We start from the raw sequence: 19,723 nt of genomic DNA, 5'->3' as shown, positions 1-19,723 counted from the left end.
TACAACGTATGACGAATTGTGGGATATGTATGTATTCTCTGAGACTGTGAACCCTATGTATCTGTGCCAGACTGCCAACTCCATTTTGAATGTGCAGTCTTGCCTTCTCTGTTGGTCTGCTTGCCTCCATGCAGGGTCGTCCCTAGGGGGGTGCCGGGCCCGGGACATAGGTGCTGAGTTTCTAATCTGCTGGGGGGTGCTCTCCCTGGCTCCGCTAAGGCCCCACCCCTGCCCTGTTTCTTCCTTCCCAGCCTCTTCCACAACAAGTTCCGTTTCCTCCCCGAAGCATGCTGTGCCTTGCTCCTCCCCCCCCCCCCAGCACCTCCTGACGCCACAGGCGAAACATCTGAGCCATGGTAGGTACTGAGAGGGAGTGGGAGGCACTGAACAGTAGGGCCTGTTGGTGGGCAGGAGGTGCTTGGGGGAGGTTCTGGCAAGGGGGCTCCTTGCCCACCTGCTGGTCTGCTGCTCACCTCCCCATTCGCCTCTTCACCCTGCTCGCCTCCCCATTTGCCTCTTCACCCTGCTTGCAATCTCACTGCTGGAAAAACATAAGTACAGCACACTGTTTTATAAGCCCCTACAAAACCCACAAACTTGTACCAGGATTGGGCTATTTAAGACACTGCCTTCAGTTGCCTTTCTGATTACACAAGCTTACACCAGTGTTGCAAAATATGCAGTCTTGGTCAGCCTAGCCAAGCTCTTATTAGACCAAAGGAAAAACGGGAGAGAGAGGAAAGAGAAGAAATAAGGTAGGGAAGGAAAAGATACATTGAGGTGTGTGTGGTGGGGAGGGAGAGACATTCTCACATCCCAGATTGTGTGTGGGATTTGGTTGGAGGTGGCAATGTCATCTGGGTTCTTCTTTCTGTGGCCCAGTCTGGTCAGGATATCTCCTAATCCTGAGAGAAGCCACAGTGGCATCACACTGGACCTCAGGGTCCCAGGAGACAGTGGAGGTGGCAGACATGATGGTGAAGTTGGCTTCTTCCCCTTCTCTTGCCTTTTAGTCAGCAGATATCACAGTAGCCAGATTTTCCCTACAAACTCTCTTTTTTGAGGACCCCAAAAGGTGAATACCAATATGAACATCCTCCAACTGCTTCCAATACTCCACTTCTCCCAGGACACTAGCCACCCTGCCTCTGTGACTTGCTCTTTGTATCTGCTCCCCTAAAAGGCATGAAAACCTCCCGGGCTGGTTGACGTATAAGTTTCCCCAACTGGAGAATTACAGCAGCTTTACCACATTGCTCTCTACACCATCACTGCCCATCTGATTTATGACGTACCCATGTAATGCTTAAATATATAGTATTTGCATGTGCGAATACATCAAGATAGAGTATCACATGCTGGGATCTGTAGTTAAGAGACCTCTCAAGCTGCATTGTAGATCTCTAAGGCTGTATATTGGCCACTTGCCTCTCCCTGAGACTGCTACTCTTTTAATAGTGTTTGCTTTTTTTAAAAAAAATTACCTATGCCATTTGGATTTTTTTTTTGTGCTTTTGAGTTTTGGGTCTGAAATAAGTAATTTGAAAAATAGTGGTGTTCATGACAGATGTCCAGCTAAAAGACTGAGATTTGGATGGTTACAAATTATTTCTAATCAGGCTGTAATGTCCCCTTGTGTCCAATGTTCCATTGCTATGGAATAAACCTGTCATGTCCCAAAGAAATGTTACATTTCAGTAACACCCCAGCCAAGAACAACAAACCTTTTTAGATCTATTTTTCAAACATTTCTACTTTTACACAAAAGGCTCTGTCCTGCAGAATGTATTCTTCTCAGAATGTTCTATTTCTCTATCAAGTAGAGATGCTGTTTGTCAGGCATCCCCTTTGTGCCAAATTAATCCAAGTTAATGGTATAACTTAATTTGTCATGGTCTCATTCAAATATTCCCATTGTATTTTGTGTAGGAGAGCACAAAAACGCATCCTACATGCAACAGAATGCTGCAGTCCTTGGGATTTTTTTAATGCAAGTTAGAGACAGAGAAACTTCAATCCATCACAGGAGTTGCATAGAATCATAGGACTGGAATGGACCTCGAGAGGTTGTCTAGTCCTATGATTGCACTCATGGTAAAACTAAGTAATATTAGATCATTTCTGACAGGTGCTTGTCTAACCTGCTCTTAAAAATCTCCAGTGATGGAAATTCCACAACCTCCCTAGGCAATTTATTTCAGTGCTTAAACACCCTGATAGTTAGGAAGTTTTTCCTAATCTCCAACCTAAACCTCCCTTCTGCAGTTTAAGCCCATTGCTTCTTGTCCTATCCTCAGAGGTTAAGAACAACATTTTTTTCTCCCTCCTCTTGTCACAACCTTTTACATACTTTGAAAATGGTTATCATGTCCCCTCTCATTTTTCTCTTTTCCAGACTAAACAAACCCATTTTTTTCAATCTTCCCTCAGAAGTCATGTTTTCTAGACCTTTAATCATTTTTGTTGTTCTGGACTTTCTCCAATTTGTCCACATCTTTCCTGAAGTGTGGCACCCAGAACTGGACACAATTTTCCGGTTGAGGTCATATCAGTGAAGAATAGAGCAGAAGAATTACTTCTTGTGTCTTGCTTACAACACTCCTGCTGATACATCCCAGAATGTTGTTTGCTTTTAGCAGAACTTTATGGAGTTTATTGCACAATTTCTAGTAGATGATTAAGATTTAAACTTTGAACCATTATTTTCACAATTGACACTAACTTTTCAGTAGTTATGTTATCTCACCAAAATCCTATGTACTTAATGCTTAAGAGAATTACTTAATAAGATGCATATTAGAGATGGACTACCCTGTTCAGGCAAAGTAAGACATGAACCATTGCTTATCACCTGAATTGAACTGGAATTGTTTTTTTAAACTATGGATTAGTTCAGAAGTTAATCCCTCCAATATACACCCCCTAGCTCACTCCCCAGCCATGTGCTTTACCTGAAGAAGGTTCAGCATGCCTTGTAGAATCTCTGTTGGGCCCAGATGCTGCCCCTTTTAAATCTCCTACTACTCTAGGGCTTTCTTTGAGTCAGGCCATAAAGTGAACACTGTGATTCAGAAGCCTTGGAAAAAAATCAAATCTTTTGTGGTGTGGAGCTCCCTTTCAAGATGTGCCATGCATTCTGGGGCATCATCACTAAGGGGGAAACAGGATAGCAATGTAGTTAAGTAGAGCAGCAGGTGCCAACTGAGAGAATGCAGGGCCTTGCAGTCAGGCTAGTTGCTGTAAATAAAGAGGGATATAGGAGGAGGCTGTGCTACTGAAGAAGAGCTGCCACCAAAAGGATGAGTTTCCTTGATCATTTGACAAAGATCATGCAGCTGAAGAAATTATGAATGGATCATAGATCATGAGGAACCAAGGCCATTTGAGGAGGGAAGATTTTGGAAGGTTGTGGGAGGATTCTCACCTTATGTAAATCTTATTTAAGGCTGTGGAGTAAGGCAAACAGGACTCTCCTCCATTGCCTACCCAAGAAGAAAGATTGCTGAAAATACCTGAAGAGAGAAAGGAACTAATCTGAGGGGAAAGACATGAGTGAGTCCAGACTGAGACAGGGGTCCAGTCTGTAAGACGACATAACTGGAACTCTAAGCCACAGAAACTCAGCAACTTGCCTAAAACAACATTTAGGGTGAGAAATTATTTCTTGAAACCAGTCTCTTTAAGATCTTAAGCTTCATATGCGTGTTTTGTTTTATTTGCTTGGTAAATTGCTTTGTTCTGTTTTCTATCCCTTATAAGCATGTAAAATCTGTCTCTCGTAGTTGTTAAACTCATTTCTTGTTAATAACATAACCCAGTTTGTGCAATCCATATCTGTGGGGGAGGGGAGAATCTGTGCATATCTCTCTTCACATTGAGGGAGGGAGCAAATTTTTATGAGCTTGCGCTGTGCAGATCTTTCTATACAGCGCAAGACAATATTATCTGGGGTTTACCTCTCCACAGTGGGTGTGCATGTGAGTGCGGGGTGAATCCTCTCACACAGATCTGACTGCAGTCTGTGTCTGCAGCTGGGTGTGGTCTTGCCTGGGTATGTGCTGCAAAGGGGTGTGAGAGCCTGGCACAGCAACCCAGTGCAAGGGAAACCCAGGCTGGCAGGGGTGGGACCCCAGCACATCAGGTGGCATTCCAGAAGGGGGGTCCAACCTGTCTCAGATTTGTTCTGAAATGATTGGTAGTTTTTTAAATTTTGTTTTTCTAAAACAAAGCTTCAGTGCAAGAGAGAAGATAGTAAGAATGCAGTAAAGTTAAAAATTGTACTTAGACAACTCTTTGTTAAAAGAATCAAGAACTTTAAGGCAACAGATTGATTTGTGAAGTAAGGAATAGCTAGTGTTGGGATAGAAGTGCAAAGAGATGGGGAAAGGACATGATTGATGGGCTCTTTGTTAACAAAATAATACATGAACATAATTCTCTCAAAAATTAGCTTTTATTTAGAAATAAGGTTGCTCAAATGCATTTACTATTGATACAATCACTAGGAATCAAGGAAATCACTAGTTAATATGATCTTAGCATCCAGACCAACCTCATATTACATACTTCTCCACCCTAACATCTAAATACCCAGAAACATTCAGACTACTCAGCTCCACACAGAGCTCCATTTGAAATCCAAAATATAACCAACTACGGTGCACACATGTCATAATTCCTCATAATTGCACTCAAATCCTCAAATTTAACTGAGACTTTAAGATCTATCCCCGACAGACGTGTGCAATGGTCTGTAATGTGTTAGTTACTTTTTCATGTAAAATTATCTTCAAAGTCCATCTTTTCTCTAGGGCATTTGGGGAGTGCTTAGAAGAGATTAAATTAGAGGGGTTAGTATGAAATGTTTATGTGCCTTTTGGAGGGGAATTTCATTGTGTGTGGGGGGGTGATTTATGGTTCTAATGTTGGCAAGTGGGTATTTATTATCTTTTTGTGTGGGAAGAGGAGTCTTTGTTAACTTTTTTTTTTTTAATTACAGGAGGACATCCAGGCGTAGATCATTTATTATTTATTTCTATTTATTAAATTAGCCAATAATGATGATGAGCAAACTATGTAGTTGCAATCCAGCTAGTAGGCAGCAGCACTGACAGTAGTTGATTATAGAGCTCTGATTTAAAAATAAATGAACATATAAATAAAATGGTGAATTGTCTAGCTGACTTCTCAAAACAGTTTATTTTTACAGGAGGCCCAAAACTGTAATAGCAGGTGCATTATAGGTCCAGATTCGGGGTTTCTTTTGGATAAAGCTGTACATAGAAGCTTTCAGAGCAGTTTCTTGAATTGTTTGGCTTTCTGTACAGCTGTCAGCTGGTTACTCATAACCATTAAAATTCACTAATTTCACTCCTACAGCCACCTGAAACCTAGGTAGAGGAAAAAATGAATTATGATCATTCTCTTTGAATGTATCAAATGATATTGTGCTTGACACATTAAATAAAAAGTTGTCAGGACCACAAAAAGAACCTATTCTACATTAATGAAAAATAATAAAGAACTGAGAAAAGCATGGCTAGTTTAGCTTTTCGCAGTGTGATGAGTTCTTTGAAGTGTATGACTCTCTTTGACTTAACTTTGTTGTTCTAGTTAACAATTAATAAAATATCCCCTTACTGGACTCTTCATAACTCCTGGACATCTGTGTTGCAGTATTGCGAGCTCACAATTTAATTAATTTATTGTTGTTTGTTTCTTAATGCCTCAGCTATTTAAATTGTGATTATGTAAAAATCTCAGCTTTATAATTAGAAAGAAAAGGCAAGTTTCTAGCCTTCGTGTTTGTGGAGATGACTGAAAACATAACCTAAGTGCTCAAAACCCAAAAGGCAAACAAACAGTCCTGCCCCACAATTTATAATTCCATGATTTTCTTTTAAAGTCAGTCTTGTGATTTGCAGGTTGGGATGAGTCATGATTTTTGAATATTTTGAGTTGGCAATATTGATTTTATACTAATATGCTTGCTTCAGAAGCAGATTTGTCATGAAAATTAAGAACAGGAGGCCAATAGAGAACTGGCCTGCTAAAAAATGTGCAGAAGTGAGAAATACAATAAGGTGCATGAGACACGGTACCTATCTACCATGAGATCAACCAGCAAAGAGAGAAGGAGGACTTGTGGCACCTTAGAGACTAACAAATTTATTTGAGCATAAGCTTTTGTGAGCTACAGCTCACTTCAACAGACTAATACGGCTGCTACTCTGAAATCTAGCAAAGAGAGGTCATCAGTAGAGCTGGCTGGGAAACAAGATTTCATTTCCATGAAAAATTTAGAATTTTTATCAGTAACTTTAGTAGCTTGAATTGGGATAAAAACCAAAACCTTTCTATTTTTATCCCACAAAATTTTTCTTGGAACTGAAATTCCATAATTTTGTTTTAGAAACATCAAAACATTCTCACAGCAGAAATGGGTTGGTATTTCCAAAAAAATATACTGGCTGGGAGCCTTAGCTCTGTACCAAGGAGCAGGGGCTGGGCAGAAAGGGGTGTTTCAAGTTGTTGAGAGCCAAGTAATTTTATTTAAAAAATTACTAAAAATTACACTAGAGAAACAAAGGGTGGACCAAATGTTAATAACTCTCTCTCCATGCCATTTCAGGGCTATGGCTCCCACTATTTTAGTCACAAGTGGTTCTTTGCCTGCCTTAGGGAATGCTATGATTTACAAACAAGGAAAATAATTAGTTACAGTTAGTATGATTAATTTTTTTTTCCTTTAACACAAACAATGTTTACTTCAGTTACAGCCTCTTCTGTATACATCTCTGTAGGCAGTGTTCAACAGAGATTGAATATTTTTCTAAAATATATGTAATAAATTGCTATGATGGAGAATCCACCACCACACTTTGGTAAAATATTCCAAGGGTTAATTACCCTCACTTAAAAATTTACATCTTATTCCATTCTGAATTTTTCTAGCTTTCACTTCCTGCTGTTGGATCATGTTATATCTTTCTTTGCTAGATTGAAGAGAGGGTCTATCAAGATAACCAAAGTACCTTATTCCCAAAACTCAGAGAGTCTTGTTTTAGTGTATCATATCACCATTTAGGATTGGTGAATCTTGTTTGGTAAATCATGGATAACCTAGACAGTTTACAAATGGGCAAAGTAATCTTAACTAAATTCTATGAAACAGAAAAGGTTGTTTTTTTTAAAATCAGCTATTTAAAAGAAGTTATTGAAGCAGTGGTCCTAAAACAAGCAATTAATGACTATTGGGAATCCTAAATCCCAGTTAAACTGAGAAACAGTGGATTTATCAAGGCTAGCTGATGGTTCATCTTCAGTAATACACGGTCTAATCACTTTAATGTTCAACAGTTCTTCTTCGAGAGATATCCCTGTGGGTGCTCCACCTCAGGTCACGGTGCGTCCCAGCGCCTTTGATCGGAGATTTCTACAGCAGTACCCCTACAGGCCGCGCAAGCGCTCTGCCTGCATCGCAAGCTGTCAATGTTTGAATAAAGAAAAGAAGTACTTGTGGCACCTTAGAGACTAACAATTTATTTAATGCTCAAATAAATTGGTTAGCCTCTAAGGTGCCACAAGTCCTCCTTTTCTTTTTGCGAATACAGACTAACACGGCTGCTACTCTGAAACCAGTGTTTGAATAGCGCGTGCACGGCCGGGACTCCTCAGTTCCTTCTCTACCGTTCCCAGCTGGAGATGGAGTTCAGCAGTCCTCTCAGATTTACTCATAGATAGTTCTGTTTCTCAGTTTAAGTTAGATAGTTTAGTTTTAGAGTTACTATTTAAGAAAAATAGTTTAGTTTTTAGAGTTGTTTGTTTAAAAAACAAAACAAAAACCTCGGCTACAGACATGCCTGGCTCCCCTGGCTTCAAGAGATGTGCCTCCTGCAACGAGGCCATCCCTATCTCAGATGGTCATTCACATCCCTATCTCAGATGGTCATTCACAGTGTGTACGCTGTTTGGAGGAGTCTCATGTACCCCAAAACTGCATCCACTGTAATAAGCTTAAAGTGCGAACTCGCAAGAGCAGGGAGCTCAGACTGAAACTGCTCCTCTTAGAAAAGTCCCTCAGACCCTCGTCTGACCCTGGCCAGCAAAGCTCTTTAAAACCCTCAAGGGAGAAAAGTAAAACAAAGAAACAGCCAGCTTCCTCCCCTGCCCAGGGGCCGCTCCTCAGCAAAAAAGTCTCAAATGACTTCCACCTCACCAGTGCTCGCAGCTCCATGGCTCAGCACTTCTAACTCTGCAGGCACCTCAGGCACCGACTGTCAGTTGGCTGCTCAGCTTCCTGGTGCTGAGGCTCAGGGCTTTCAGTTGCCCGCCTCCTACAGCTCTCCCTCAGCAACTTTTGACAGCACGGGGCCGAGCGCTGTCACGGTGCAGAGAGCACAAGCAGAGATCACGGCACCACTGTTTGATCTTGTGGAGCTGCTTTCTCACCCTCCGCAGCCGATGCTCCTGACACCGAGCCACCTCATGTCACCTGGCTGCCTGCCCGCCAGTGCCCATGTCTGAGGCACCTACTCCTGTGGCACAGTATGCACCCCCCAGTGCAACCTTCGGTCCGCAGATTCTGCCTGCACCAATAGCAGCTGCACCAGCTCCACTTCAGTTAACCCGTACTCCTCTCCTGCCTTATTATTTGGCACCTGGAGTCATTGCACCGCCTCAGTTTTTACATCCAGGGGATTTAAGAGTGTCACATACCCCTCAATCTCCACTACTCAGCACCGATTTATCACCGGGACCTTCAGCACCCTATCTGCAGAACTCCCCTACCGCTCCAAGCCTCTCAAGTGGAGAAGAGGAGGAGGAGGAAGGGGACAATGACTATATGTTTTCCTTACAGTATTCCTCCTAGGTTTGCTTACCTACAAGTGGGAGATGCACTATATCACACTCGTCCTATCCTAGTGGCTACCCACACTGGTATGGCAACCCCTGGATGGGACTTTTCTGGGCAATGGCCACACTGGGGTCCATGGAACTACACCACAGCACAATCGAGTGTTCACTCTGCCACCCGTAGAAAAGCTGTCAGGCGCTCACCTATGCTTTCTCACATGGATAGGCAGATAAGACCTGAAGTAGCCGCTCCGCCTGCACAGGACATCGCTCCCCATCCTACAGCAATAGCACCACAGGAGGCCACGGTGCCCCCACTATTGATGAGCTCATTCGCTTTCAGGAATTATTTAAAAGGGTAACCGATGAACTCAAGATTACCCTGGAGGACGTACCAGAAACCCACCACAAACTCACTGACATATTACAAGCTACTACCTCATCCAAAATAGCCCTACCAATTAATGGGGCCATCAAGCTAAAATTGTCTGGCAGACCCTGGCCACAATAACCTCCACTAGCAAGAGACTGGACAACCAATATTTTGTCCCGTTGAAGGGTTTGGAGTTTCTATTTACTCATCCATCACCCAATTCGCTAGTGGTCGAGGTGGCCAACCAGAAAAACAAGCACCAGCCTTTCCGATTTACCCCGTCTGACAAGGAGAACAAGAGATTGGACTCCTTTGGGTGCAAAGTGTATTCATCTTCCACTTTTCAGAGTAGCAGCCGTGTTATTCTGTATACGCAAAAAGAAAAGGAGTACTTGTGGCACCTTAGAGACTAACCAATTTATTTGAGCATAAGCTTTCGTGAGCTACAGCTCACTTCATCGGATGCATACAGTGGTTGCGCTACATTGATGACATCTTCATCATCTGGACCCATGGAAAAGAAGCCCTTGTGGAATTCCTCATGATTTCAACAATTTTCATCCCACCATCAACCTCAGCCTGGACCAGTCCACACAAGAGATCCACTTCCTGGACACTACAGTGCTAATAAGTGATGGTCACATAACCACCACCCTATACCGGAAACCTACTGACCGCTATGCTTACCTACATGCCTCCAGCTTTCATCCAAACCACACCACATGATCTATTGTCTACAGTCAAGTTCTATGATACAACCTCATTTGCTCCAACCCCTCAGACAGAGAGAAACAGCTACAAGATCTCTAACAAGTGTTCTTACATCTACAGTACCCACCTGCTGAAGTGAAGAAACAGATTGACAGAGCCAGACGAGTACCCAGAAGTTACCTACTACAGGACAGACCCAACAAAGAAAATAACAGAACGCCACTAGCCATCACCTTCAGCCCCCAACTAAAACCTCTCCAGCGCATCATCAAGGATCTACAACCTATCCTGAAGGATGACCCATCACTCTCACAGATCTTGGGAGACAGGCCAGTCCTTGCTTACAGACAGCCCCCCAGTCTGAAGCAAATACTCACCAGCAACTACACACCACACAACAGAACCACTAACCCAGGAACCTATCCTTGCAACAAAGCCAGTTGCCAACTGTGTCCACATATATATTCAGGGGACACCATCATAGGGCCTAATCACATCAGCCACACTATCAGAGGCTTGTTCACCTGCACATCTACCAATGTGATATATGCCATCATGTGCCAGCAATGCCACTCTGCCATGTACATTGGCCAAACCGGACAGTCTCTACGTAAAAGAATAAATGGACACAAATCAGACGTCTAGAATTATAACATTCAAAAACCAGTCAGAGAATACTTCAGTCTCTTTGGTCACTCGATTACAGACCTAAAAGTGGCAATTCTTCAACAAAAAAAACTTCAACAGACTCCAATGAGAGACTGCTGAATTGGAATTAATTTGCAAACTGGACACCATGAACTTAGGCTTGAATAAAGACTGAGAGTGGATGTGTCATTACACAAAGTAAAACTATTTTCCCATGTTTATTTTTCCCCCCTACTGTTCCTCACACATTCTTGTCAACTGCTGGAAATGGCCCACATTGATTATCCCTATAAAAGAGTTTGTTTTCTCTCCTGCAGGTAATAGCTCACCTTACCTGATCACTCTCATTACAGTGTGTATGGTAACACCCATTGTTTCATGTTCTCTATGTATATAAATCTCCCCACTGTATTTTCCACTGCATGCATCTGATGAAGTGAGCTGTAGCTCACAAAAGCTTATGCTCAGACAAATTTGTTAGTCTCTAAGGTGCCACAAGTACTCCTTATCTTCCACTTTGCAATTTTGAGTAGTGAATCACGCGGTGCTCTTAGCAAAATATGACCACAAATTATGCTAAAGTAATGCAATTTATTGATTGATGTGTTGGAAGACAAACGACAACCATTCAAAGCGGTCGAGTCCTAGGGTCAGTTGATCTCCCGCACAGCTCTTCAGGCTGCGCTCAATGCTGCGAATGCAGCTACCAGATCCATGGCTACAGCCACTGTCATGCGGCGTGCCTCATGGTTTACTTCTTCCTCCTTTCCCAAGGAGATACAGAGCACTGTCGAGGATCTTCCCTTCGAAGGAGACAAGGTCTTCACCTCTACAACCAATGAGGTCCTCCATTCCATAAAAGAATCACATGCCACACTCAGATCTTTAGGTATCCAGCCACCTACCACAAAAAAAGAGGCAGTACAGATATCAGCCATACCAATGGCCACGCTACCATGCTTTTGTGCAAAATCAACATTTCAGACAATATGATACGCAGCAACAACAATGCCACAGACCCAGAACCCAATGACGTCGCCCTCCACAAACAATGGCGACCCACCCTCCTGCCTCAAACAAACAAATTTGAAGCCTTGGTCGAGGGTACAGAAAACCTCCCGCCCTCTTCAGCGTCAATTTCAACCATCCATTTCTTTGGACACGGTCTGCGCCCGTTCCTTGCCAATTGGGAAGCTATCACTATGGACAGATGGGTCCTGGAAATTATCAGATCAGGTTATCCCATCCCCTTCCTTTCCGTACCCCCCACCGACTCTCCCACCCTGTCCCTCTTCAGGGACCTCTCTGACCAACAGTTGCTCTGTCAAGATGTACAACACCTCATACAACTAGGAGTGATAAAGCAGATACCAACTCAACACAGAGGGAAAGGGTTTTACTCCCACTACTTCTTGACAGAAAAGAAAAACGGCGGATGGCGCCCTATCCTTGTCCTTAACATCTAAACAAGTTCTTCAAGAAACAGAAATTCTGCATGGTTACTCTACCAATGATAATTCCGACGCTGGAGCAGGGAGACTGGTTTTCAACCCTCGACCTCCAAGATGCATATTTCCATGTCACTGTCCACCCTGCCCATCGACGTTTTTTCAGATTTGCCGTGGGAATGGAACACTACCAATACAGGGTCCTGCCATTTGGCCTTTCTACTGCCCCACGTGTCTTCTCCAAAGTGCTAGCTTTGTAGTAATAGCATATCTCAGAAAGAAAGGGGTCCTCATTTTTCTTTACCTGGACGATTGTCTCCTCAAGTCCCCCACTCACTTGGAGGTGATCAGAGTGACTTCTGCAACTGTGCACTGCTTCCACACCCTGGGTCTGCAAATAAACAGAAACAAATCTACCACACGACCTAACAAATAAACTTCATGGGGGCACACCTCAACTCCACCACGGGTCTTACCTCTCTTCCCCAGGACAGATTCCACACAACGGGTACCCTAATCACCCAGATACGTGCCAGCCCACAGGTTACAGTCCAAGATTCCCTGCAGCTGTTAGGGCACATGGCCGCTTCCACATTCGTGGTCCCAACTGCCCGCCTGTACATGCAATGCCTTCAGGGGTGGCTAGCCACGGGATACAAACCAAATATCCACAGATTAAACAAATTGCTAACTATGCCTCTGAAAGTCAAGGACTCACTCCTCTGGTGGACCTCTCCTATCAACATCTGTGCAGTGATTCCCTTCTGACAAGAACCCCCTTCCTGACCATCACTACAGATGTATCCCTCACAGGATGGGGAGCTCTCATGGGTCACTTCACCACTCGGGGCCTCTGGTTCTCTACGGAAACCAAGCTTCATATAAATCTACTAGAGCTCCGAGCCGTACACAATGTCTGCCTCCATTTCCTTCCTATTATCAAAAACTGCAGAATTCGGATCATGACAGACATCATATGCATGTTCTATGTGAACAGACGGGGGGAGCCTGATCCCACTCCCTCTGCACAGAGGGCGGTAAAACTATGGAATTGGTGCCTCCAACACAATATTCATATCTCCGCCTCATACCTGCCTGGTTCTCAGAACACCACCACAGACAAGTTCAGTCAATCCTTCCCCATACAGCACAAGCGGGAACTCAACGACGCCATCCTAGCCACCATTTTCCAGACCTGGGGTTATCCCCAACTAGATCTATTTGCCACAGCAATAAACAAAAAATGCCAGACATTCTGCTCCAGAGCTGGCCTGGGGAAACACTCTCGAGGAGACGCCTTCATGCTCCCATGGACCGACACTCTCATGTATGCATTTCCACCAATATCTCTGAACAGATTAATACAGAAGATAAGAACAGACAGATCCAACATCATTCTAATAGCTCCATCATGGCCCAGACAACCATGGTATACCTTCCTCATGTGGAAGTCAGTCAAGCCACTGATTTTCCCCCCGCCCAGCAACCTCCTATCACAGTGCAGGGACCAGCTATTTCACCCTGATGTACAGAGACTCCACCTGAGGGCCTAGCTAATCAGTGCTACTCTAATGAGGAGTTAGCATGTTCTGAACAAGTGTGGACGGTCCTACTACACAGCAGGACACACACCACGCGCATAATTACATAAATGGAAGATGTTCACATCTTGGTGTGTGGCCAAACAGACCTCCCCAGTTTCTGCCCCACTCCCACTGATACTGGATTACCTGCTAGCCCTTAAAACATCAGGTCTCTCTGCAAGTTCCCTCAAAGTCCACCACATTTCACCATAAGATTGACAACACTACGGTCTTTGCCCATCCAGTAACCAAAAGGTTCCTGAAAGGCATCCAAACATTATATCAAGACGTAAAACCACCTGCTGCACCCTGGGACCTCCACCTAGTCCTCAAAGCCCTGATGGATAAACCCTTTGAGCCAATGGCTACCTGCTCCCTTCTCCACCTATCCATGAAGACCATCTTCCTGATAGCAATCACGTCTGCTAGACCAGTAGGAGAAATGGGAGCACTCATGGCAGAACCTCCCTATACCACATTCTTCCGTGATAAGGTCACACTCCGCACACACCCGAAGTTCCTGCCTAAGATGCACTCTTCCTTTCACCTCAATGAGCCAATACACCTACCAACATTTCCCCCAAAACCCCACGCTAATGCTTTTGAAATAGCAATGCACACTCTTGATTCTTTTACCTGGATAGAACAAAACCATTCAGGAAAAACCCCAATCTTTTCATCTCTACCACTCAGCGATCACAGGGAAAAGCTATCTCTACCCAGAGACTCTCCAAATGGATTGCAGACTGCATACGTCTCTGCTACCAACTGAAGCACATACAACCCCGACATCAATTAGGACATACTCCTTGGTAGTGCTTTGGCGAACTTCAGCATCATGGTTGAGATGAAGAAACAGTGCTGAGCTGGAAGATTGCTGCTTCTTGATACCGTTCTTTGCCTCTTTTTGTTCTGTCTGATGACTGCTGTTAGTTGCTTGCTTGCAGTGATGAACAGGGCAAGCAATGATGAGTGCTATAAAGTTGAGGGGTGGAAGCAATGTGTGCTGCATGCTCAATTCAGAGATTTTTACAGCCAGGTCTTTCCATAACTTCACTGAAGAAGGAAGGCTTACCTCTTTCAGGGGTTTGGGTAGATTCAAAATGAACTGCTGTCATCTTTTCATTGGCATAGCTCCTTTGTGGTATTGTCTTGTTAGCAGTTTCCGCTCATGAATAGGCCATCTGTTACTACATGTACAGTAGGGTTGTAATTTTTCCTCAACTTTATGGCCATACTGTCTTTGTGGCAGGAAATTCTCATAACATATTTACAGTTAGAGTTCTGTCTGTCTTTTATGTGCCTTTGTCACCAAAAGAAAATGATGCATTTTAAAAATGTGCAGTCCTTTGATCTATACATGTTAAATTTAAAATAAACAAGAACATAAATATTCTGATCTTGTTATATTTCAATCATAGATAACACTAGGGACAGAAAAGACTTCTTGGAGCATCCAAATACAGACCAATCTTAGGCCTGGTCCATCTAAAAATTAGATGGACCTAGCTATGTTGCTCAGCGCTGTGAAAAAATGTGTTCCCTGAGAACCATAGTTAGGTAAACCTAATCCCTGATGTAGACACAACTAGGTTGACAGAAAAATTCTTCCATGAACCTAGCTACTACCTCTGAGAGGAAGATTCACTGCATTGACACACAATCCCCTTCTGTGGAAGTAGGAAGCTTCTACCCTACGGCGCTGTGCTGCTGCAGCAAAGATGTGGCCTTCGCCATTGTGTGTTTGCAGATTAGTGTATAACTCCAGAACAATACCGTATTTACATTGAAATATATCAAATAAAAAGTATGTAAATTGTATTGCAAGTCATTGTTTAAAAGTAGTAAGGATGTTCATTTTGTTTCAACACTTAAGAATGGTTTTAATAGTTTAAAAGTGTGGGTGAATTTACTGTCAGTCTGGCCTTCCAGCTTTGTGAGATGCCGAAAAGGTATTTCTGAGGCTCTTGTTTGTTTTATTATGCACTGCAGTTTTGTGGAGGAGTTATTTTATATTCCATTAAAGTTATTGCCTCATGAATTGCTTATTGGCTGTATGGCTGCTTTAGTCAAGCAGAAAGGTCACATCAGAATGGAATAATTGAAATAGAATAAATAAATATACATTTTATTAAAACGTCAAATTACTCAAACCACTCAAATTAATGCCTACCAGACTTGGAAAAAAGAAAAGGCTGGCTAACTTTGAGTGCTGTTAGAAAGGGAGATAAATGTGTGGTGGCTATGGAAGCTGGCATTGTGATGTTTAGGTATCAATCACATTGTGGGAAGGGTTTTGGCAAGTAGCCATGCTTGAGACTCCTCACCCATCTCCACCTGTTACTTGGCCTTCTCACTTTCCTGCTTTACCCTACCCCGCTGACCTAAAATCCTAGAAATACAGGAAGGGACCTCAGTAGGTCATCTAATCCAGTTCCCTCCATTGAGTCAAGATGAAGTATCATTTAGATCGTACCTGTCAGGTGTTTGTCTCTGCACCTTAAATTGAAGTGTGAATGGTATGGTGAAAGGACAGCTAGCTAATTCATATCAAATCAGGTACAAAACCTAACTTTAGAATGATCCATCTTGGATATCAGGGTATTTCTGCAAACTAGGACATCTGATCACTCTGTATAATGTATGTGGCTGTTGACTTTTTTTTTTTTCTTCTCAATTAGGGTGGTTGGGGAGGGGAGGATTAATTTTTTCCCTCTTCAAACCTTCTCCCACTGATGTATGCTGGCCATCATCTTTCTATCTTGTGAGACTTGAAATGACTCTCTTCAGAATCCATTATTATTGCTATTCAAGAGAGTCATGGTTGAGATGCATGGGACATTAAGGACTTAAATATAGTTAGGCGCCTATCTCCTGTCCTGGAAAACTGGATTCTTTCCCTTCCTCTGTCACAGAGTTCCTATGTAATGCTAGTCAAGTCACTAAATCCAGTCTTTTCACAGGTGGTCACTAAATTTGTATTCCTAACTTTCTGGGTGCCCAACTAGAGATACCTGGGTTCTGATTTTCAGTAGCAGCTGTCAGTACTCAGTATTTCTGAAGTCAGTTGGAGCTGGGCTTTGCATTTTTACAACACGTTACACAGCCAAAGTATTCTAACAAATTGAGTACCAAAAGTAGTGGACAGTTTCGGCAATTTGGCCTTTATCTCTCTGCTTTAGCTCCCCATCCATAAAATGGGGATAATGATGCCTCGCTATATCAGAGATTTATTGTGAAAATTAAATCTGACATGTGGCCAGAAAGGGTTAAGCCTCCTGCAGGATAAATGACCAAAATTCAACCTTTAGGGACATATTGGTAGATGATGTTTGTGTTTTTGTGTGTTTTTATATATATTAGAGGCTAACAGTGTAACCAAATGGTTCCATCTACCCTGTATTCTGCTAATTCAGAGATCAAAAGGAGATCTTAACATTTAAATGAACTTTAATTATAGTGATATCACTGTATTGATCTCTAATTGAAATATATAGCAAATCTCCTGTGAAAACAGGCAATTGCCTTATATTGATCCATGTAGCTAATTACTGGTGATACTTAAGAAATAGGTCTACTTCAAATCTTGATGATTGCCTATTGTTTGCCTGAGGACTCTGCTGTCAAGAGAAGGCCTGGAACTGTATAAAAGTCTCTTGGGTCCTGGTCTGCTTGATGCTTTATGCAGGGGAAGCTTAAGTTGTAAGACTAAGATCTCCAGTCTCATCTCGATCACCCTCAATATGAACATTGGACTGAATCTATGGACTAATTCTAAGAACTCATTGCAACTCCAAAGCTCACCATCTCTACTATGAAACTGATCTCAGAACTGTATTCATGTCTGTATGTATACTGATCTTTTAACCAATACTTTTTTTTTTTAATAAATTTTAATTTAGTTAATAAGAATTGGATTTAAGCTTGTATTTGGGTAAGATCTGGAAGCCCAAGGCTGGGTTGCTATAAGAGAACTGCATTTTGGCTTCCATGCAACTAGTAAGGTATTCAGAGTAGCAGCCGTGTTAGTCTGTGTCCGCCAAAAGAAAAGGAGTACTTGTGGCATCTGATGAAGTGAGCTGTAGCTCACGAAAGCTTATGCTCAAATAAATTGGTTAGTCTCTAAGGTGCCACAAGTACTCCTTTTCTTTTTGCGAATACAGACTAACACGGCTGTTACTCTGAAAAATGTGGCACCTTAGAGACTGACACAAAAGCTTATGCTCAAACAAAAGCTTGTGAGCTACAGCTCATTTCATTGGATGCATGCAGTGGAAAATACAGTGGGGAGATTTTATATACATAGAGAACATGAAACAATGGGTGGCCCACCTTGATTATCACTACAAAACGTCCCCCCACTCGCCGCTCTCCTGCTGGTAATAGCTCACCTTACCTGATAACACTCGTTACAGTGTGTATGGTAACACCCATTGTTTCATGGGTGTATATAAAATCTCTGTTTATATAAAATCTCCCCACTGTATTTTCCACTGCATGTATCTGATGAAGTGAGCTGTAGCTCAGGAAAGCTTCTGCTCAAACAAATTTGTTAGTCTCTAAGGTGCCACAAGTACTCCTTTTCTTTTTTTTTTAGTAAGGTATTGTAGAAGCTGTTTTGTGATGGCTTGGTAAATCTAAGTATTGGAATATCCACCAGCTTTGGGGATTGTCTGCTCCAATCTTTTCAGTATCTCCCCCGTCTTTCCCCCCCACCCCGATCGCGGTCACAAAATCAATCAATATTTGTGAAGAACTTGGCTATTATGATGATAGGTGCCCCGACAAAGCCTATTAGGAGATTAATAATTCTATATTCAGCACAAGATTTGGATGTTTAGTAAAACAGATTTGGGTCCACACATTGAATGATGGGAATAAATAGGGATCGTGAATAACTACACATTCATAAGGAATTTTTATGAATGGGTAAAGTAAGACAACTGTGCAATTAAAAACTAAGACTAATCCTGCAAACATTTTTACATGTTATTGAAGTCAATGGGACTGTTCATGTGAGCAAAGCTACTTCTCTACATTAGTGTTTGCAGTGTATAAATACAGGCTTTAAAGTAGCATAACTTGTAATTGGAAACATTATACTGTAAGGAGGAGCAAATGCAATGTAGATAAATTGCGTTTATATTATTACAAACTGAGTTTTTGGTCCAGTAAATACTTACATATATTGTTACCTTAATGCACTTGAATAGTCCCAGTTGGATTACTTGTGTGCATAAAGGTAAGCATGCATGTGTTTGCAGGACTGGGACCTGAAAAAGTTAGAATACTTGTTCAATATTCTATTTTATTTTTAAAAAAAACCTCACACTTTCTTGACATTAATTTTTGAATGTGATTTATTTCAAATTACTGATTCAAATATGGAGTTCTTTGAGTGCTAGTCTATATGCACATTGTACAGCTGGTGAGTGCACATCCAGTGCACCTATGTCTGAGAACTTTCTAGTCTGCATGCATCCATCAGGGCAGCTCAAGAACCCTTCCTGTCCTTGTGCATTCTGCTGAGGGTCTACAGTGCAGCACTGTCCTACTGCACCCCAGTTCCTTCTCTACCACCTGTGACACATCTTGGAACAACTGTCATTGGATTAACGTCCACGTCAGCATTTTATACCTAGTTAACAGTGGCAGTTAGTCAGGGCAGCTTAGGAGACGCCACAGGGAAAAGGGCTCCTCTTCCCCTGATCACCAGGATACCAGTTGCCATGGTTGAGTATTGCAAGTCCCTGGGCTTCAGGAACTACCCATCCTGCAAGGCGGTTATGCCTTTTTAACAATGGAAACACAAGGTGTTTGTTCTGCCTTGGTGACGGGCATGCCCTGGAGAGCTGTGAAATCTTCTGGTCCTACTCTCTCAAAGTGCTTGAGAGAAGCATGCCTGAGGATTGTTTCAGAGAAGGTAATGTGGCCACCCTGGGTTTCAGGTGTCTAAGCCTTTGGAGGGATGGAGGTTGTTAAAATCTGCCCCGGCATTGACTCTGTAACTGGCTGGAAGGTCACTCAGGCCAATGACTGCCTCATCTGGGAAGCACAGAGACAAATTTGATTTGGAGCCCAAGTCTTCAAAGGAGAAGAGGTGG

The 19,723-nt window shown here is 42.6% G+C and overlaps 1 protein-coding gene across 15 annotated transcripts in view; it reads left to right on the top strand.

Annotated features, from left to right (window-relative positions):
- MCTP1 (multiple C2 and transmembrane domain containing 1) overlaps positions 1-19,723 on the top strand; it is a 477,029-nt gene that overhangs the window by 109,285 nt on the left and 348,021 nt on the right. For 4 of the 15 annotated variants that reach the window (XM_073344525.1, XM_073344524.1, XM_073344520.1 and 1 more), the window contains one exon: positions 3,446-3,649. The exons of the other annotated variants lie outside the window; for them this stretch is intronic. The gene's annotated coding sequence lies outside the window, so the exon portion shown is untranslated. The remainder of the gene's footprint in view (positions 1-3,445; positions 3,650-19,723) is intronic. 15 annotated transcript variants of the gene reach the window in all.

Source organism: Lepidochelys kempii, chromosome 5 (assembly GCF_965140285.1).
Source record: "Lepidochelys kempii isolate rLepKem1 chromosome 5, rLepKem1.hap1, whole genome shotgun sequence".
NCBI classification, from domain to species: Eukaryota; Metazoa; Chordata; order Testudines; family Cheloniidae; genus Lepidochelys; species Lepidochelys kempii.
Note: the sequence above shows the minus strand (reverse complement) of the source record. Positions and strands in the feature narration are given on the sequence as shown.